Below are 22,562 nucleotides of genomic sequence, written 5' to 3' on the forward strand. Positions count from 1 at the left end.
ACTTTCTTCATCATCTCATGCCTGGATGAAGGGAGCCTGAAATGACTTCATCTGCAATTAGACACTTTATTCTGGCAAAATATGTCCAATGCTGTGATGAATAAAAAGTTCATTAAAAAAAACCCGTCATGAACAAGTACTTATCCCGCAGACACGAAAGGGCGTGAGAAAATGTCATGGAGTATCATAGAGTATTGGACATCAATCGACCTCCGTATCCTTGATAACGCTTTCAAGAATCACTGGCCATATTAATACTGACTCCTGGAAACCAATGGTATGTGTTCACCATAATGACTGTGTGGCACATAAAGGTCGAAAGAGTTTGCTAGAAGCATTTCTTTCTTTATTTTCATGACGACATGCAGTCTGTGGCACCAATGATGTGAAGCCTCCCACACGGTCCTGAGAAGACAGCCGTCAAAAAGGCTTTGTACTAGGATGTGTCTTCGTTTGGTTTGCCTCATGGATGGGTTTGTTGAGGTAAAGCAAATTACACCAGTTTTGGCAAGAAAAACTCTTGTTAGAGCATTAATCGCTTTGAGTGTACCTGAATATCTTTGCTAATGTGCAAGAGAAAGTGATTTGATCATCGCACCAATCTGCTCTCTACTCTTTTAGGTAGCCTATACCCACCTAGTATCTATTCTGTGCACGTTTTGATAACACATTCCCAAGGGTACAGTTGATGTTATCACCACACTAATCTGGTCTGTGCCCTTTTTGGTAGCACATACCCGTGGGAACATTTACTGTGGCGTACAGTAATTTTACCGTAGCGTTAATTTCTCCTCTCCCATGAGACTGTGCTATCTCAGCTATCTATGTGATGTTAATAGTTGCAGTGGAGCTTAAAACCTGTGGAATCGCTTCAAGTCCTTTGAATCGACATAACATCCACGCAAGACACAACTGAACAGACACCAAAAGGAGTTCAGGTGAGTGATCTATTTTCATTTTTTTTTTTTTTTTTTTTCAGAAAAGGAAAGGTCTTTTTCTAGGTACATATTCTTGCAAGTTCTCTATCACTCCACGATGACGCCCAACAAAATTACCTTACGTTTACGCGTCATAAATAATCCCGGTGGTGTGTTCGACGCTCCTAAGCACAACGGTCTTTGCTACTTCAGGTCATTTTGTGGTGGCGGGTTTCGTTCAGATTTAACTGTGAAGAACTGAACTAGTTTGTTCCGTTTTCGCGCGAATGCGAGCGGTAAGAACTTTACTTTTGCGAACAACTCTCGTTGTTCTGTGAATAACGGGTTAAATGGGTTACGTTTTTCATCCGAAAAACAAAACAACGGAAATTACAATAACTGGCGAAGCTTTGAATCGTGGAAAGTAGGAAAAATGGAAACGGTACAAACATTTCGTGTGAAATACGACAGCTGTCAGTTATTTGGCCAAAAACGTTTTTTTCATTTCTTTAGAATCCATCTGAATGAATTAAAGAAAACGTTATCTTTACAAGTAGCACTAACACCAAACACCACACGTATTGTGGTCGATGTGGACTACGAGATGCTATCGACCAAAGATTTAAAATAGGATATAGACTCAAAGCCATACTATTTTACCAAACGATTGCTCCATATTTTAAAGTTCACACAAGAAGCCAGGGGACAGAGGTTAAAGCGTGGAGACTTTGTTTTTTCGTTTATTTGAAGGACGATGCTTTATTTTGAAGTGTTCAATTTACACGGTTCTCTTAAGATGTGATTTTTTTTCTCTTGATCTTATTTTATCCAACTTCGATTCTACGTCAATTTTTTTGAATATTTGATCGTCCAAGTTCCTTTCTCTTTACAGCGATAGGATTCCAGTCTTCAGACTTTACTGGCAGTTTCATTGACAATCAGTTATTATATTTTGTAGCATGTTGATTCCGTGGAGTTGTCATTGCACTCAGAAACTTTGCAAATAAGTGGAGGAAGGGGGGAGGGGGAATTCACAAGTGAAAACTGATTTCATACCGTGAACTCGCACCGGTATGACTCGGCCATGTATGAAATTTTGCACTGGTTTCATGTTAACTCGTACCGGAACATGTACACCCTCTAATTGTTTTGCACACAAAATTTGTTTACGTCTCTCAAAATCACATGCGGCTGTAACGTTTTAGATAGAAAATTCACAGAGACTGAATATCAATGTTGATTATTACACAAAAGGTTTTAAAACAAAACAAAACAAAACAAAACACTGCACGTGTAATTACTTATGCAATTTTCCCAATCAATCAAGCAACAAAAAAATGAACAATGGTTGTCGCCAACGATAAATAGTATAACAGAAATGATTCTAATTAAATGATTATTCCCTTGACCTTTATGATATTGCTGTGCAAGTATATAATTAACTCAGTGTCAATTTCACAAGATAATGCGGGTGTCGTGCCAGGAAATATATAGTCAGCCAACTGAATTACCTATGAATGCCTATTTTCTTCAAGTATAAGTAATATTCCTTATGCAGAAAAAATGTTAATGGATAGTTGAAAAAAAAGTATGCACGTGTTTAGTTTGATTTAAAGTGTACAGCGATGGAGTTTGTTCACGGTGAGCACTTGTGGTTCAAATTCTTGGTTTCTTATTTTAAAATGGACCTCGGAAGGGATAAAACAAATAAAAATGACTGACTTAGTCCTTTTTCATTGAATACTAACATCAAGTTCGTATTTCATTCCCCACTGAGAGTTTCTAAAATTCCTTTCAACTGCTGAAAGTCCCACACGACCCCCCTTATTGTAGACTATGACAAGATATTAATTGCTCTCACCTTAGATACTGAGTGATCGTTCAACTAGATCCAATTATGTAGTATTATCGGGGTAGAAATGCATAAAAATCATTCGAAGAAGCCTTTTTCTTTAAAAGTAATCAACATCTGCTTACTGTCTGATAAAACGTTTTTTCCCCCTTTTTTTATGGATATTTTGTTAAAAAAAAAAAAAAAAAAAAAAACCGTCCATTTCTATTACCTCCTGCCTTCAGTGTGGCACTTTTGTCGGGCGTCGGATAGCTGAAAGATGGAGCGAGTACAAGAGCGAGCGTTAAGAGCCGTCTACTGTAATACGAGAAGTTCATAAGATGAGCTCTTGAGAAAAGCTAAACTCACAACACTAGGCTGTCGCCGATTACAGGATATAGCTACAATCATGTACAAGGCTAAGTAAGATATGTGCCCTGTATGTAAAGGACGTTTTTAAAAGTTCGATAATCTTAGCTATAGGCTCAGAAATTCTGGTGACTTTTTTATTCCTTGACACAACACAACAACGTACGGGATACATAGTCTAAGATATGTGGGTCCAGTAATATTGTCTAAATTGAGCAAGGATGTATAAAATGGAGAATCAATCTACAGCTTTAAAAAGAAGATTTGTAAGGTAGATCTTGGACAAGTGATCACAGAGGGCTGCAATAACTGCCTTCTATGTTGTACATAAATGACACTTTTTTAGACAAAAGGACACCCGTTTATTGGTAGGTATTATTTTATAAGATAAATCAGACTACGTTTTATTGGCATTTTAAATTTTATCTTTTGCAAATATTTGTTTTTATTTCTATTGTTTTTTTGTTTTTTTTGTACCAATTAGTTAGTGTTCATAGTATTTTAATTTAGTGTCCCCTATTAGTAGGCCTTACATGGCCAGCTAGAAGACTTGACTCTGAAATAAAGTTTATCATCATCATCATCATCATCATCATCATCAACATCATCATCATCATCTTCTGCGTCCTTCCCCAATCTCTCCTTGCCTTCCATGTCTTTTTGATCCTGTCTTTGTTAACACAATTCTTGAAACACCACTTGAAGACCTCTACATATGCTATTGACTTTTGAAAACAGAAAGTTCACGGTCTTTTATCGCGAAAATAATGAAACGTGGCTAGCATGATAAAATTCCCGACCCCCCCCCCCCCCTTCCTCCCCCACAAAAAAAAAAAAAAAAATGCAAACTCGTTCCACTCACATAGCAGAACACTGACGCTCATTGCATCCGTTTTTACTGTGGATAGTAAGTTGACTTACACATGCGGGGGCAAAATACCCCTTTTTGGTTATGGAGCAGAGTCTCCAAATTATCCATCAAGTGATCCTGGCCCGTTTCCTAACGTTTCGGGTACATAGAAAATGAGTCGTCATCATTCTTCTTGATAGTCTGTAATGTGAGCAACCTCCTTCCCCCTAACCCAGCGATCTTTTCTTCAAAAATGATAACCCTAAAAAAAGAAGTAATAAGTGAAAATAGTGTCGCGTGAGGTTGTCGGCAAATCGTCAAAATAGAATTAAAATGGCCCCCGAATCGACGAATTACTCTAAGACATCAAGCTATTTCCTTAATAATAGCTCTAATTTCTGTTTTAAAATATACTTGGTTGACAAGGAATCTCAACTTATTTCAGGCAAAATGCCTAAACTACAAACGTTTTTATTAAGAAAAAAGCTATTTCGGTACAAAATCAATTTCAACTTTTGCGGTGAAATCAATTCCATTTACCGTTTCCGGCCAAATATTTCAGCGTTTGTTTCACAGTGTTGAGTTCGTCAATTTGAGAACAAACTTCATGTGTTGTCCATAGCCTTTAAGTATTTTTATCTTTTACCTTTACTGCGCTCGATATGGATACTCTACCGTTATTTGGCAGTGCTGTTGTTGTTATTCCTTTGGGGAAGACTCGTCTAGATTTCATGGATACTCTCAATACTTTTAGTCAAACGGGTTTGAATGCATTGGCTTCAGTGAAACTTAACATGCTCTTAAAATAACTTCTTAGCTAAAACAGTATGTCATCAATGTTTTTTTTTTTTTTTGTCAGTCTGGGTTCCTGAAATATTTGCACTTTCGTGAGGCAATCACTAAACTAACGGGTCACTCATATCTGAAGTACAAGTTATGGAAGTTATCCGATGAGACACCTTTTGAAAACTCGCTTCTTTCTCCTAGCATAAATCAGAAATAGCAAATAAATAAAAAAAGCCAGTTTATGAGAACAATAGCTTCATAATATTAATACCAAATAGTGTTGACTTATGTTTTAATAAATACAGATCTGTGACCGATACTTTTAATCGATTCCAGTTTTTTGACCTCTCAAAAAAAAAAAAAAAAAAAAGATGACCCATCCTCAAACAGGGAGTCCCAACGCATCAAAACGTTTGCCGGAAGTCGATGCTGATTGTCTGAAAATTTGTTGACATAAGCTTGAAATTTAAATAAGATCAAAGGCGAAGAGCGATAAAGAAAACTACAGGAGCACTTAGTAAGAAATGCGTTAATAGATGGATTATGCAACAAAAGTTTGCGTCCTTACCTCCTTTTCCATGTGATTACCATGGTGTTTGTAAATTGATGACAGCTGCAATAATATTGGTGACGGATGAATATAGCAGTGCATCTTTTCAACTTAAACATATTATATATGTACCATTATGATGTGCATGGCCTTAAGACTTATCGTTACGTCAAAAACTGAAATCTTGAAAATTTCGTAGAAAAAAAAAAGCTTTTCCTGGCTCCTTAAGAGCGCCAATCTAGACATTTCGCCTGGAGGTATGCAAAATGCAATCGAAAATTCCCAAAATTTGCCAGGACATAGGTCTAGATGAGTATTTCTAGAAGAAAAAAAAATTACTTCGAGTTCGAGTAGATTTTTTTAATTTAGGCGAACGGCGACAAAGTTGGTTTGGCCGCTCTCACATCGGTTTTCACGGCGTCCACACGATACGTCAAAGTACATAACAGTTAAACCAACCAGGCGAAATTTCTGGATTGCCGCTCTTAAGGAGCCAGGAGATATATTTTGTATTTCTGAGGTGATTAAGGTATTCCGCACGGGTATTCTACGGAGACGGTCAGCCGTTAGGTGCCATTGTCATGTTTATGTATTTTGATGGGCACATCAACTACTTTTCTATTAGCTACCAAGAACAAGAAATACTACACGCGCTTTCTGCCTTTTTGGAAAATATTTCTCTCCACGACCATTTCTTATGGGGTTGAGATTCATGTCAATAAGCGTTCGTCCAAAGAAAAACAAATTTTATGCCAATAAGCAACGAAATTACGTAACAAACAAGGACCAATAAGGCAGGAAGTTTTCAATTTTCAGCAAAACAAGAAATTAACGTGATAAAATGTCTTCCCAGTGGATTTGTGTCCTTAAAGGGGCTACCTTCTGTATTCTTCACAATTTATCCTTGGATTTCAAGTTTTTTTTGCCTCCGTCTTTTTAGGGACAGTTGTTGAGAAACCACTTAATCTCTTATGGTTCTGTAATTTCAAAATAAGACACTCGCGATTTTCTGTCGCACATTACACAATCCCCTTTTGACATTTTTTAAAACGCAAATAAGGCCGATGGACTGTATAATCAATACAATTCATTTATTTTGCCATTAATTAAAAAACACAACATAAATACATTAAAAATGATACAAAATATTCCTACTAAACTATTTACAAGAGGAAATGTGTTAAAGGCTAGGAAGCCTTTATAGAAGCCTGGGGCTTATTAACTATAGGCTTCCTGGAACTATAGGATAAACCATAGAAGTTAAGGGTACTGAATGAAAATTCCAATTAATTTTTTTTTATAGAAGAAAAAAAAAAAAGAAAGAAAAAAAAAAAAAAGAAAAGGTGTGTAGCTCAACAAAGAGTTTAATTTAAAGAAGGAATTTTTTAAGTCTTTTGCCAAACAAACTGATACTTTCACTGTTTTGAATTTCACGACTTAGCGAGTTGAAAAACGTAGGACCTTGAAACCGAATTGAGAATTTCGAAGATTAGCTCGACAATAAGGTATATAGAAAGGTTGGAATTTCTTGTATTATAAGAATGTATCTGACTTGCAAGAGTAAACATATCACGAAAATAATTTGGAAGTAAGCTTCTTTTAAAAAAATATACATAATCAAAGTAAACTTTACCGCAAAGCCGGTCATCTGTAGGAAGTTTACTCCAGATTACTGCCGAAACAAAACAAAAGCGATCGTAACAAAGCAAACACATTACAAAGGTTTTTACTATTGATGATAAATTCCTTGCATATGCGTAGAGAAATGCTGATAGCATCGTGTTTTGTGTAACATGTGGTCTTATGTTGGAAAAACTAAAGGTAGTTCTTAAAATCGAGGTGCTGTTGACATACTGACTGCAGAGTTTGTTCACAATTAAACTCATTTTATTAGAACAATGCATTTGTTTTGACTTCTCGATTAATTATAGGAATACATGGAATCTTAAATTGGCATTTCAATTCATTGATCCGGCTTAACCCCTTAAAAAAAATACTTTTTACTAGGTACAGGATTATCAAAAATGATCCCTTGATGCTCCCTTAATAAATTAGCTCATAACAGTTAGATAATAGTGTTTACAGCGTCATTGTAAGTAATTAAGCTAGGTAATTGTATGTTTGAAACACTCTTTGAAAATAGTCTAATTTTGTTAAAAAAAAAAAAAGATAAATCAGTTCATAAATCAGAGAGAAACCAGGCTTCAACGTCTGAAGGTTGGCATCTTATTCTTCCTCAGAAGCCTAATAAGGAAAACAGCAAATGAAATTAAAATCAGCAATCCAACAAGAGTAGCATGTAAGAAAACCATGTTCTGAGCGCACACTGAAATGGGCAAACAACAAGTACAAAATAATCATATTACTGTCATCTGCGTCTATCATATCAGCGTTGTGATCCCATTGCAAGGGCCTACGATATCCGTTTGAAAAAAAAAATACCGTCTTCGAGCAGTTCACTTCATTGTGTTTGAAACTTGTGGTGCTAACTGAATATTATCCATCTTTGGTGTTAACGAATCTTCTGCCTACATTTTTCTTCTACATTTATTACATTTATTACATCCTACATTTATCTTCTGCCTACATTTCCCCCTGTATTAATTTTTTAGTGACATTTCTATAAAAAAACAAAAACAAAAAAAAAAAAACAAAAACAAAAACAAAAAAACCAAACAAAAAAGACACACAAAAAAAAAAAAACAAAGAGGATAGCTCATCCTGCCACATCACTTTATGACACAATTCGACTGTGGAAGATGTGTTTCATCAAGAAATTCTAAATACAGGTTAATATTTGCGTCGAAGCGAGTTTTAATTTTATACGTCATCCTCGGTTTTGCAAGATCCCTTTCAGGTCTTTAAAAGGGATTCATAGAACACTAACACAGTTTGATCTGTTCCGATTTAAGTACTCCAATAAATTAAGAAACGTAAGCCGGCCTAGTTTCGCTTTCTGAAAGACATGCGTCAATTTCCCGTGTTAGGAAAAACTCAAATGGATCTACACCAATGATCGAAACGCTGTTCAATTCGAAATTCGTCGACCATTCAGGCTTTTTGAAAAGATGAGCGACATGAGTTGACGCTCGCCTTTTTCTGTAAGCATATTGTTAATCGCTCTATCAATACAAAGATAACAAGTTACAAATGACAACGAGCATTTATCCACATGTGTAAAGGAAATTGAGAATAAAGTTTTGAAATTCTTCCTTCTAATGATATTCCCTTTCGTTTGTTTCTGTACGTGCTCTTGCGGTGATTTTGGAAGCGCATATAATGATTTAGAAAAGGTTTTGGGACTTAGAAAACTGAACACTTACCACGATTGTCCACACATCGTTAATATGTAAAGGCTTGATGACATCTGCCTTTGTTTCTCTCTTACTCCTTCTCCTTGAACACCCTTTCAGCCTTTTGAAACATCTTCGTCTCCTTCTTCTTGGCAGCCGCACTACAAATGCCTCCCCATGGTTCATTAGAACGCATATCACAAGGAGCAATAAAGTCAACAAGATGAAGAGACGCTTTGAATCCATTCTTGAGTGTTACTTTGAAAAACTTGCAAAGCAGTTTAGTTAATTGCGGGCAGCTCAGGTTCCGAAGTTGTTCTTGACGTGTGAATGTAATTATTGACCTAGCCAAGCTTAGCCATCCAAGTAGTTCCCTTTACCTCGCCGCTTCTGATATGCTACATTCTTGTCACCCAATATAAAAAAAAAAAAAGAAATGAAGAGAGTAATAGGCTCAGTTTTCTAATTTACCTGGGGAGGAGGAGGTCAACGGCTAACACGTCCATGTTCAAGGTCCATGTCCATTCTTTCACAGTAATACGCTTCACGCATCAGTACGTGTTTGCGGCCGAATACGCCACTGCGCCGAAATCACCCCAAAGCAGAATTGTAAACCGTCATAAGACTATGCCATATGTGCAGTATATAAATCTCAGCTATTATTTAACAGATGCTAAATGGTGTTTAAGAAATGGCTTAATAATATGCAGAGCCGTAAAAGAGATTTGTTTTTAATACTTTTCCAAGCAGTTCCAGTTTTAACGATCCGTTTTTGAAAACGACCCATTCCTCATCCACCACTTATTGGTTGTTTGCGGCCGATCCTCTGCAGTAAGGTTATGGCTAATCGACAACATATATTGAAATGGCTTCCGAGTTGTTAAATTTCACTAAAAGGGCAAGATAATTGCTTAACCATTGCTATAGTTTATTTATTTTATTTATTTATTTTTTTTTTTTCAAAAATGTGCTTGGTTGACCAGAAATCTCAAGTTACTTCGGGGAAAATGCCTAAACTCCAATAGCTGCCCTTTGGGGAAATAATCAAACCTTAACATTTTATGTCAGGCAGCTTTGAATGGATTGGCTTAAATAAAACTTTGAATGTTCTCGAAATAACGTGACAGCAGAAAAAGTATATCGGCGATGTTTTGTTTTGCATTAGTTCCTGAAGTATACTCATTTTAGCGAGGCATGCACTAAAATAACGAGTCATTCAGATTTGAAATGCAATTTTCCATCTATTATAGGAAATCGCAGACATGTTTTGAAAACGGCGTCAGTTTTTCTTTTTAGCACGAATCTGAAATACTCAATACAACTCAAGAGAAAAGCATTTGGTTTGACTTCTAGAATAATTCTATTGCTACATGGAATCTTAACTTGGAATCTTCATTCATTGCTTCGGCTACACATCTTAGAAGATTAGAATAAGCTTGCAATCTTTACGCAGTGCACGGTTTCGAGACATGTTCCGTTGTTATTTCAGGTGAGAAAGTTCATCAATCAGATCGAGACAAAGCTTTAACGTCTGCAGGTTGGGATCTCATTGATCCTGAGAAGCCTAATAAGGAAAACAGCAAACAAATTTAAACTATACTTAAGGAAGGAACGCAAGTGAACACACACTGCAATAAACAAACTGCAAGTAGAGAATGATCATATCCCCGCCATCTGGGTTTGTCATATCTGCGTTGTGAGCCCATTGCTAGGGTCAACGCGGCAATCAAAGACCTCGTGCGCCATGGAGTTCGTCAATGTTATAGTTTTTTTTTTTTTTTTTTTTCTGGTAATACTGGTCGTTTTGTGCGCGATGGCGAATGGCCACGGCTTCAAGAGCTCCGACAATTTTCTCATTTTTTCACTTGTCTCTCGCTTAGTGGAGGATACAGTCACCTGCAGCAAATCGAGAGAATCGCTGAGAGTCACAGAGAGCAATCACTGCAACGCGAACTCCGGGAGGGTCCTAATATTTTTATCATTTGCGTCTACTTTGTGTAGCAGGTCAGTAGTATACCTTCAGCAAAGATAAGCCTTGTTAGTTCCTTCCCTTGCCTTCCGTATGCCTTCCCTTGATTGATATGCATAAGCCTATGACGTCACCTCGGAAAGAAGTGTCTTCCTGCACACTAATTTGGATTAGGTTTAGTAATGAGTGTCACTCTAGTACAAAGAAAACAATAGACATGCCCAGGCTTGCCCGCTCTTGAAAAAATGCGTTCCTCCATACTAATAAGTGTCTTCCTCCATACTAATAAGTGCCTTCCTGCATACTAATAAGCGCCGAGGTTTACTAATTAGCGTCACTCTAGTACAAAGGAAACAATAGACATGCCCAGGCTTGCCCGCTCTATACCCACCCTGATTGGATCTTAAAGTGTATATGACACAAAATCTTTTATTAGCTTATTAGGAAGAGCTTTCAAAATGATGAAGAATGGCATTTGTTTTATTGCGATAGCATTCTTGGTTGCCGAGTTATTCAAGATTTAGGTTTATGCAAATTAGACAACTTGTGACGTCACAAGACTGACACAAAATGAAAGGAAATCACAAAATTTAGAATATCTACGCAAATACTACATCTACAGGGTTGAAATTTTGCAGGGTTGATGTGCTGACAGAACTACACATTGTGATAGTGGCTATGATGTCACCATAGCAACGTACTCGTTACCAGACCTCTACCTTCCCAAAATGACAAATGCCTTATTTATTGCTCCACAGTCAAACAGAATTTCTTATACTTGTGCTGCGTAATGTCCATATTCCCTCACCCCCACTGAATAAACATCAAGAGCAAGAAGCGCTTCTTGGGAAGGGAAACTCTTCTTTTATCCTTTGGATGGTGAGGGCCTGGAGCCCATTGTGTTGCCATGGAAATGTCATAGTGGATCATATCATGACACTTTGTGATGAGTATAACAACTCTACAAAGTTTCAGTTCTATACAGAAAAAGGCTTAAGAGATATTCGATTTTTTGTGATTTCCCTTCATTTTGTGTCAGTCTTGTGACGTCACAAGTTGTCTAATTTGCATAAGCCTAAATCTTGAATAACTCGGCAACCAAGAATGCTATCGCAATAAAATAAATGCCATTCTTCATCATTTTGAAAGCTCTTCCTAATAAGCTAAAAAAAGATTTTGTGTCATATACACTTTAATATTTGTATGGCCAGTGTGAATAAAAGCGCGCTTTCGTTGATCGTGTCATTTCTCCAGTTTTGCGCCCGTAACTTTACAGAAACACGGCATGTTTAGCATATAAAACTGAAATTATTTGCAAAACTAATTTTATCGCTAATTTCATACGAAACGACCGCCAAAATCGCCAAAGACGCCAATAACGCCACGTTTAAGCTTTGTGTTTTCCCGTATGCGCGCGTCGAGATCTTGCGTATAAGTCTTTCAACTTTGTTTATTTACATTCGAAACGTTAACTCCGTTGAAAATTTCTCGCAGTTGGTAAAGGGATTTCATACATGTTTTAAGAGCTCCACACGAACCACTCAAGCCAAACAGACCGTAAAATGAAATTTGTTTCGGTTGGAAATCGTAGCAGGTTAAATCGGCTCGTTGTTTATATGCCCATATATGTATTCTGTGGTAAGCATCTATAGGACAGTATTTTTGCATTGTAAGGAGAGATAAGTTGTGGATCACTCCTGGGGTTTATGCAATCACATATGAAAGTAATTAAGGTTTGTGTCAATAAAACAAAACAATGGAATAAAAAGGCAGTGTCTTTGTGTTCTTCATATCACAGTCTTCGAAACAAAACTTCTATCTTAGCGCTCTTTACAACTCCGTCGAGCGTGCAAAAGCCACTTCATGTACACTTTCTGTGTCTCCAATGTATATTTGAAGTGGTGATAATTCAGTTTCCACATGCTGTGGTAACTGTTGATTGATCTAAGTAAAATTATACTCGCTGGTATAAACAGTAACGTAGCGATTAGTGAGTAGATGTACGGTATTGCGCGATCATAAGCTCCCATTTTCATGATCTGTTTGTGATCTGAAGTATTCGGGGTTTGATTTCTTCCAGTACTTGAAGTATAAGTCAGATGATTTTGGTGATGGGTGGGCGGCTTTGTTGAAAAGAGGGTTGTAGTAATCTTTGCGGTGGTGCTGGTATAATTACAATCGGCGATTATTGTAATCGGCTTGGGGCTGTAAAAATCTTGTATGTCATCACACAAATCCGGGTCGTTAGCTCGAAGATCCACAGTAATTAGTTGTGGTAATAGTTCTAACAGAGCGGAGATATTAATGCGACGTAAATTGTTATCTCGCAGTAGAATTGAAGTGTAGTTCTCAATCCTTGTCTGTGAATCTGGTATGGATGACCAACCAACGTTTGTGCAGTCGATAACCTTTAAATATTCGAGGCAGTGACACTTCTCCAGGCAAGCATTTGTACTGCATAGAATAGCTAGCAGAATGAGAATGGAGAAAGACATATTGTATTCTGAAAAGTGTTTGGGAGATTCGAGATTTCCTTTATCGAGAATTATTAACTAAACTAGTATTTTATCAAAGATTTTAATTTCGATAAGAAAAAAAAACTTTCGGAAGGTACTCGCGCGCTATCTCGAGTGATGTTGCGTGTGTCTGTAAACAATCAAACTTTAAGTGTGTTGATTGATGACTTGAAAATAATAATAATAATAATAGTAAACTTGTACAAAAAATAAAAAAAAAATAAATAAAAAATTTGAAATACAAATTACTAAAGCAAGATCAAAACTTTTTAATTAGACACTGTTAGTTGTGATGACACTTTTAAATAAAGATGATGATTTCAAAGTTGAGAGCTGTTGCGTGACTAGCGACGCGCGACACCCACGTGTGTGTCTGAGAAAAAATAAAGACACACAACTAGAAATGGCCCGTTTGTCTCCTTTTGTCCCTTTTGGCGGGGTTTTGACCTTTCAGGCCTGGTTATGGCCTTCCAGGCCTGTGTTTAGCCTGGTTATGGCCTTTCTGGTCTTCTTTTATTTATGACGGAGAACGCTTAGTAACCCCGCCTTCACCAATTTTCTATAAAACAGACGCGTTACTTTCTGAAGTTTAGTTTCCTGTCAGAACGCGTGCGGTTCAAACCAAAGATGACGAGCACAAACTATACCTTATACCTGCAACAAGGTGCTGGAAATTATGAAGACAGTGAAGAAAGCGATTTCTCCCAAGAAAGCGAAGTTTCTAGTCAAGGAACGGAGTCTTCCCAAGAAGAAGAAACAGAAAACTTAGAGCCGTGGTCACGCGTTTTTGATGAAGCTGAGCAACGCCACAAGACCCAGCTTGAAGCTTTAATCAATCAATACTAAGAAAACGGAGATTCAGAAAATGTGGCTCGTAGTAAAGCCGTGAACGCTCTCGTTCCTGTTTACAGAAAAGAGCTGAGAAAAGTACTCTTAGAGAATCTACAGTGGATGCGTGCAATGAAAAAAGATCCCACCTTCAAAAAAGTGATGGAAACACAAAAAGAGCTTAAAGACACAGAAGGATTTGATTGGTTGGAATCGACGGAACTTGCTATCGATAAGCGGAAATTCTTACTCAATCGATTGTATGAAAAGCAGCCCATTCCACAAGATCAAGACTAAACCTACTATGAATGTTATGGAATTTTTTTTTAATGTTTCCTGGACCTTTGTATTGTTGCATTTCAATAAAAACTGTAAACAACCAAACTTTAAGTGTGTTTATTGATGACTTGAAAATAATAACAATAATAGTAAACTTGTACAATAAATAAAAAAATCTGAAATTTGAAATACAAATTACCAAAGCAAGATCAAAACTTTTTAATTAGACACTGTTATTTGTGATGACACTTTTAAATAAAGATGATGATTCCAAAGTTGAGAGCTGTTGCGTGACTAGCGACGCGCGACACCCACGCGTGTGTCTGAGAAAAATAAAGACACATGACTAGAAATGGCCCGTTTGTCTCCTTTTATCCCTTTTGGCGTAGTTTTGGCCTTTCAGGCCTGGTTATGGCCTTTCAGGCCTGTGTTTGGCCTGGTTATGGCCTTTCTGGTCTGTGTTTGGCCCCTCTGACACTCTATATGACCTGACTATTTGCGAAAAAGATGTCATTTGTGTTCAGTCACCAAACTGTCAACATGGTTTACAAGAGAGTTTGCAGAAACTGTCCGATTCCATCTTGCGGGGCGAAGTACCCTGTCAGATTAGCTAACCATCTCGCGGATGTTCATCAGTTAGAGCACACACAGCGAAGACAGTATTTACAAGAAGCGAAACTGCAACCTAAAGTTAAAGACGTAGTTTACGAAAGTGAAGCGGATGATTCCGGAAAAAATCACTATCACAATCCAGTAAAGACACAAGAAACGGTGTACGAACAGTCAAGACAGCGGAGAAATGAGGCCTCTTTTAAAGCAAAAACTAAAAGACCGACTTCAAAGAACAAGGCAAACCGCAAGAAACAAAGAAAGTCGAACTCTTGGCTTAGAGGCCGTAGGAAAATTGTGTAGACACGGAAGGAATATTTATTATTTCTCGAAATGAAGCGAAAAACAAAAACGGATTTGTAATAGTCAGTCAAATGATTCATTTTCATTCCTTTTCCTTTCAAATCGCTGTGTATTTGACTCTTTTTGTCATTGTTTTTTAATAAAGTTTTTAAAACGGTATCTCTTGTCTGGTTCTATTGCTAACAATTAAAAGTCGCGTGTTTCCATCGATCCTTGTTAAGTTATATGAAATTGATTATAAACTAATGCGTCAAGATACTCCCTTGGGGTTTTTCAGCAGATCTGAACTAATTTTTATGCAACTTTAGGTTCGTGAACCCGCATAATTAACTGACTAACGGTGCGTGACTTTAATAGTTTTTCATTTCCTCGAGATAGATAGGAGAAAGAAAGACACACAAAGATAGATTTACGCATCAACGGTTTATTAGGACTCAGAAAATGAGCTTAACACTGATATAAAATCAAATTGTTTTTCAAGAAAACTGTCAGCATGAGTATCACGAATCAAGTAAAACGCATCCTCATCACTGCTCTATAACCCCATTTTGTCTTTGCAGTTTTGGTCGTGAACTTGTCTTGGGAATCTCGATGGTTAGTTTCGAAGGGTTTCTTTGTTCGGCAAAGAATTCGCTGAGAGCGTCTTTGAAAGGGGTTCGCATTTTGGAGCAATGGCGACTTTTTGTGGCTCTTCTTGTTTTCTTGCTTGGATAGGGGATACCAGCTCTTGTAAAACATTTCTCGCCGGGGTCATTATCACCAGGTCCTTTCCTCTCAAGTGAGAAATCATCTAGGCCACATTGCTCTCTTGTGAATCTTTTAAGCAGAAGGACTCCAAATTTCTTCACCAAACCTTGAATTTGCAACCACACTGTATCTTCCACGCCTTTCTCTTTCTGATTAAATAACAATTTCTCGAATTGAACGACCAGAAGTTGGACCGCCTTCCAGCAACACACAGCTGTGCTAAACAGGCGGCTACTGCGTGCATCGTCGTGCAGTAATAATGAATGAACGGTTAGATTCCAGCTTAAAAGTCCAGCGTGTTCCTTCCATCGCTTTAAACCTTCAGTAACAGCTTCCAGATTACGTTCGGGAGACAGAATCAGGGTAGAAATTTCTTGAGACACCCTTTCTACATCGTACCATGCTTTTATGAGGGAGTTCCATGAAGAAGTAATCATTGCATTTTTGATAGCGTTTAGGTCAAAGTAAGCCATTTTCAACGGTACTAACGTTTTAAAAATCGGAAAAAGTTTTCCCAGCGAGTTTAAGTTAAATGAAGGAATGACGCTTTCGAAATCTAACCGCTTTTTATTCAAAACAGACAATATAAATCTTAAGATCCAATCAGGGTGGGTATAGAGCGGGCAAGCCTGGGCATGTCTATTGTTTTCTTTGTACTAGAGTGACGCTCATTAGTAAACCTCGGCGCTTATTAGTATGCAGGAAGGCACTTATTACCGAGGTGACGTCATAGGCTTATGCATATCAATTAAGGGAAGGCATACGGAAGGCAAGGGAAGGCACTAACAAGGCTTGTCTTTGCTGAAGGTATACTACTCAGGTCCCGCCATATTAGTTTGGGGAACGCCAAAGGTTGCAACAATGAACAGAAAAAACGTAGAACCATCCCTCGGAACCATCGTGCCATTACTTGTGGCTCTTGCGGGTCTACTGAATTTACATATTAAATGTGGTAATGTTTCCCGCAAGCAGCACAAGGCTCTACTTCTAAACCACGTAACTGGTTCTGCTCTTGCTGTACAACGACGAGCTTGAGATAGGAAACTATCGATCTCTCTCTTTCCTGTGTATACATAGAAAGATCCTAGACTCGTTCCTCTTTGACACTTTTGTATCGATTGAACGTCTTCGGAGAAAATGAATGCCTTGCCACTCATCTCTAGGGGGGATTTCGTAAAGGTAAGTCCACCAAACTACTACTAACGGAGACATGGCTGCATGCTCTTAATCGCGATCGTGTTGTTTTGTTGGAGCAGTCTTCGTGGACTTTCCAAAAACCTTTGACAGGGTATCACACTCAACCCTGATTACAAAATTGTATCATCCGTTCGGGATAACAGATGGAATGCAGTATACGGTTGTAAACGGGACCTCGTCAGATAAAGCAACGGTTTCAGCTGGTATCCTGGTGTCCTAGGTTCAACACTCTTTTCGCTATACATTAATGGCCAACCAGGAAATAAAATATCCGTTTCCATTGGTTGAGTGTGAAATTTATTGTGCTTATATAATGGATGTATTATCCATTTTTGGTGTTGATGAATCTACTAGCGTTACAAAACGTCGACTACTTTACAATCTGCCGAATTACTCACACTGCTCCCTGCATTTATAAACTTTTTATTGTGGTGAAATTGTTATTATAAAAAAAGAATGATAATTCCTTCCAGATTTCCACTCAGGATATTTAATGCGGCAGCATCACTCGATGAAACAATCTCTTATTGAAAAATGATGTTTAATTACCCAATTTTTAATGGAGTCTAATTATTCTTTCAGTGGGGACTTTTTTCTTATGTTAAATGACCATATTTATGGAATACCGATTGAAGACCGTGAAAGCTCAATGGTGTATATTCCTGATATCTTAATCAGGGAAACCGTGGGTCGCCAGTGATCACCACAAAAGGACAAACACGTTAAGTGTACTTAAGAAGCGATATCCTGTTAAATACTTGGGCAATTACATAAAATAAATGATATATATATATATATATATATATATATTTTTTTTTTTAAGACAAACCCCTCACATCTGGAATAAGACTTGACATCAGTAGTGCACAAATTTTGCTTTTAGCCTATTTCAGAACAAGTCGTAACGCTGACCCACAAAGAAAAAGCTCTCAGTCGTTTTTTTTTTTTTGTTTGTTTTTGTCTTGGTTAATAAACTATTCGCAGTTTTGTGAGGCATTCACCTAACTAGTTACTGGTCACTCATATTTGAAATACAAGTTATACAAGTTATCGGAAATCGCAGACACCTTTTGAAAAATGGTGTTATTTTTATCCCATGAATCAATATTAAATAAAAAAAAAATCAGCTTATTAGAACAACATATTTCGTTTGACTTCTTGAATATTTCAAAGAATACATTGAATCTTAAGTTGACATCTTAATTCAGTACTCCGGCTTCACACTTTAAAAGATACAAAATGGGTTTGCATCCCTTAAACACTACACGGTTTCTAGAAATGCTCCATTGATATTTCACATAAATCAGAGGGTTGGTATTTTACCGTCCCCCTTCTGAAGCCTAATGAAGAAAAAAGCAAACAAAATTAAAATAAACAATCTAACAAGATGTCGATACAAAAAGCACAAATTAATCAAACACAAAGAACGACACAAACCACAAGGAGAAAATTGTCATATGACTGACATCTGCGTTTGCTATACCAACGTTGTGAACATATCGGCAGGATCTATGACATCCGTTTCCATTAAAGATAAAATCATCCCCGATTTATGGCAAATTAGTTGAATATGTCTAAAATTTGTGCTAATATAATGGACACATTATCCATCTCTTTGTGTTAAAGAGTCTTCTAGCGTCAGTTCCGAAACGACAATTGTACAATCTCCCGGATCGCTCACACTGCTCCTTGTATTGGTAAACTTTCCATTTTGGTGACATTGTTATGATAAAAAGAAAAGAATGATAGCTCCTTCCAGATTTCATCTTAGTATAGTTAGTCCGGCAACATCACTGGATGACACAATCCCATTGTGAAAGATGCTTTTTAATTACAAAATTTTAATATTTGTCTCGAAGGGAATTTTTTTTCTTCTGTAAAATGACCTCGTTCATTAAATCCCGATTGAAGACTGTAAAAGCTCAATGGTGTATGTTCATATGTTAATTTGGGAAACCACGGGTCGCCAACGATCGCCGCGAAAGCACATCCACGTTTAGTGTCCTTAAGAAGCAATATCGTGCTAAATTCTTGGACACAAACATAAAATAAAAAAATAAATAAATAAATAACTAAATTTTATTAAGACAAACTCCTCACATCTGGAATATGATTTGACTCCAATAGTTCACCAATTTCGTTTTTATAGGTTATTCCTGTGAAAGTCTTGAATCTGACACTTATCCATTTATCAGGGGCCGGAAAAGCGGGAATATTAACTAAAATGGAAATGTGAAACGTCATCGTCTTCGCTTTCAATGGATTGGAATTACGCTAACAAAGAAAGATCTATTCTTATTTGCTTAGCTGAAAATTTTAGAAGCAGAAGAACGTCTCTCCAATTTAGCCAGCTTCATTTCGTCTTCTGAACGCCTTTGAAGCGTTTTTGTTCACAACTCAATTCAGTTCGAGGTACTAATGTGTGCCAAAAACGAAAAACCATGTTTGAATTGACAGAGGAAATTTACCGTTACTGTAACCTTACAAATAATTTTATTAGTTTGTTGATAAACTCAGAGGAGGGAAATATGGGTGGGAGCATTTGCGAAGGTCAGTACACAATTCCGACTTTAAGAGACTGTCTGCGTTAGAACAGATAAGGCAAATTTCGGCTTTTCACCGATTCCGCTGATTTTGTTCTATGAACATCAACCATTATATCCCATAAACAAACATCATATTTACTGAGCTCAATGCGATTGTTTTTCGTTGTTGGCGAGACTGTTTACAAGGTGACCTCAAAACTATCCAATTTACCTTTGGGAATTCTACAATTTATCTATACATTGCCGGCGCTGCCAAAACGTCATTCCTCGCTCAAACTCGCTTAAATATGTTACACACAAAGTTTCATTTGTCACTAACAATTTAAATGTTTAATTTTTGTTTTCTGTGAAATTTTGACTATTTTCACAAAAGTGGAACCTGTCTTAGGGTCAAGTCTATTTAACTCAAAAGCACTGACACCTACTAATGTATGGAATAAAATTTGTAGCATTCTACGCTGCATGCCGTAAAAAGCTCCGCGATTTCCCCTAATATTGACAGATTTCAATCGAAACTATACATAAAGCCATCAGACCGATAGACACGTTTTCTGAACCGAACTCTTTTAGAAATACAATAATAATCACTTGTTAAATTTTCTAGCTATTTAGCCATATTTTAGAGAAGATCTATCCTTTTCTTTTCTTTTCTTTTCTTTTCTTTTCTTTTCTTTTCTTTTCTTTTTTTTTTTTTTTTTTTTTTTTTTTTTTTTTTTTTTTCCTATTTCACCAAATCTTATTTTTGTTACATTATTATGTACATGGCTTTAACTCTTATTACTACGTGAAAAATTAAAAAATTGAAAATTAAATAGAAAAAAAAAATGCCCTTGGGCCCGTTTCTCGAGAGTACCGGTAATTTCCGGGCCCGTTAACTTATCGGGGCCATTATCGGGAAATTTTATCGGGCCCGATGTTGCGTTTCGCGAAGCACCCGTAACTTTCCCGGTCATTTCCGGGCCCGGTAAAATATGAGACCATTGCCACGCTCGTTCGCAAGAGAAGGAGAACGATTCAGGACACGTAATCCATTCGAGTCATTCGGGAAAAGCAGGGTTTGGATGCAACAGGACTGTCTTCATGCTTTTTGAAGGATAATACAATACGTTCTAAGTTTACTGAACTTTTTCGTTATATCAAAGGGGAGCAACCAAGAGAGAGCACTATTTTGCATCAGGCAGGGTATCAGCAATTACTTTCAGAAAACTCCTTGATGCGAAATAGAACCTGAAAAGGATTATGAATACTATCAACATGAATTCTTGTTGTGAGCATCAAACTAATAGTTAGGATCAGTATATAATTCCTTCAAAGTTGTAGAAGAGATGAAGCCAAAGCAAGCTGCGGCGACCGCCGGGTTAACAGTGTCTGCGCGATGTCCTATTTCAACGCCTATTTCAACAGTTCGTACTGATACAAATTTACTTTTAGCAACCTTAGTAAGTATAGAGGATATTGGGAATAAGGAAGGATCTCATACAAGTTTTAAAATTGAATAGCTATAGTTCAACTGGCGTGATTTGATCGTCTTCTCCGGCAGACATATGCATTAGGCACTATTTTTACCGATCTGAAATCGGCTTTTTTATCATACAACAAGGCTCGATCAATTGAAATGCGACTGAAACTATTTTGCAGAGAGTGGAACGATTTTTCAGTTCTTTATTCTCGTTTATCTATCGTGTGTAAGCTTCTTATTCTTTTTCCCTCTAGTCAGTGCAGCAAAAACTGCATTTGTGTATTTCGATGACGGTGCATAATTCGACTCTCATCGCGATCACTCTGTTTATATCAATGGTTAAGCTTACATTTATCTCAGTGTAACATGTCAGATTTCTAACTTCCTCCATCTTATGAAAATTCTGCAAGTTACAATTTCGAAGTAGTAATATGCAGCGAGTGAGCCGTGTTTACACGACAAAATATTTATTTATTTTTTTCTTCCGCCGTTGATTGATAATTTATAACAATAAAATAGTAATAATCAAATTTATATAGCGCCCATATGCAAACACCATAAGCGCTTTTCAAACATCTAAAACAACACTTACAGCAACAGCAACAGCAACAACGACAACAACAACAATAGTAGTACGCCTGTATTCACGTTTGCTTCCGGAGCCAGCGGGCAGCTTCTCGCTGTATTTCTCTACAAGTTCATTCACGAGCCACTCGATTCTCGCTCATGAAAGCCTAAATCTTTCTATGACTTCACAGTCAGCCAGGCCGACCAGAATGGGTCGTCTCTGACAAGACCGTGGTCTTCTAACTTAACAAAACAGTCCGCCTTCGGCCGCCATTTTGTTTAGTGTCGCAACATTTGCGATTTCCCGGTAACTTTACCGGAGGTCATGACCTCCCGTAAATTACCGGGCAAGTTACCGGGAAAATTATCGGGATCGTAAATAACGGGAGCTTCGAGAAACACCCGTTAAATTATCAAGGACTTAACGGCCACTTACCGGGCCCTGATAAGTTACCGGCACTTTCGAGAAACGGGCCCCTGGCCCCTTAATGTGCATTTCTGAGGTGATTTAGGCCTTTCAGACAGGTCAGCCGTTGGATACCCTATAAAATGTATTTTGATCTACACATTAACATCTATTTCTATTAGCTACCAAGCACAAGAAATACTATACGCGGTTACTGCGTTTTTGGAAAATATTTCTTTCCAAGACTGTTTCTTTTGTCGTTAAGATTCTTGTTATCTAACGTTCAACAAAAGAAGTAAAAGAAAAACAAGCTTTGATAAATTATGCTAATAAGAAAAATTACGTAACAAACAAGGACCACTGCGAGTAAAGGCTGGTTTCCATATGATTGCGGATCGCAGATCGCAATAAGGTCTGCGATCGTCTGCAATCATATGGAAACTACTTCTGCGATCGTCTGCGATCCTGCGATCGTGATCGTAGACGATCGCAGAAGATATGAACCATGTTCTTTCTAAAGGCTGGTTTCCATATGATCGC

General features: G+C 37.4%; 4 long non-coding RNA genes across 6 annotated transcripts in view; 2 read left to right on the plus strand and 2 right to left on the minus strand.

Annotated features, from left to right (window-relative positions):
• LOC146488994 (uncharacterized) overlaps positions 1 to 22,562 on the minus strand; it is a 377,056-nt gene that overhangs the window by 96,681 nt on the left and 257,813 nt on the right. The window lies entirely within an intron of this gene.
• The window catches only part of LOC146488999 (uncharacterized), a 360,510-nt gene that overhangs the window by 56,743 nt on the left and 281,205 nt on the right, over positions 1 to 22,562 (plus strand). The gene's annotated exons all lie outside the window — the stretch shown is intronic.
• LOC146489006 (uncharacterized) lies at positions 137 to 17,726 on the plus strand. Its single transcript, XR_014863782.1, has 4 exons — positions 137 to 483; positions 840 to 938; positions 10,086 to 10,600; positions 16,668 to 17,726. It is a non-coding gene; the product is annotated as an uncharacterized LOC146489006 (long non-coding RNA).
• Positions 7,014 to 9,820, minus strand: LOC146489007 (uncharacterized). Of its 3 annotated transcripts, none has more exons than XR_014863775.1 (3): positions 9,806 to 9,820; positions 8,627 to 9,089; positions 7,014 to 7,547 (listed from the first exon to the last, which is right to left on the minus strand). It is a non-coding gene; the product is annotated as an uncharacterized LOC146489007 (long non-coding RNA). The 3 variants fall into 3 exon arrangements; XR_014863777.1 differs by lacking the exon at positions 9,806 to 9,820 and having other exon boundaries at positions 8,627 to 9,001; positions 9,068 to 9,457; XR_014863773.1 differs by lacking the exon at positions 9,806 to 9,820 and having other exon boundaries at positions 8,627 to 9,449.

Source organism: Pavona decussata, unplaced genomic scaffold (genome assembly GCF_977016875.1).
Source record: "Pavona decussata unplaced genomic scaffold, jaPavDecu1.1 SCAFFOLD_6, whole genome shotgun sequence".
NCBI lineage: Eukaryota > Metazoa > Cnidaria > Anthozoa > Scleractinia > Agariciidae > Pavona > Pavona decussata.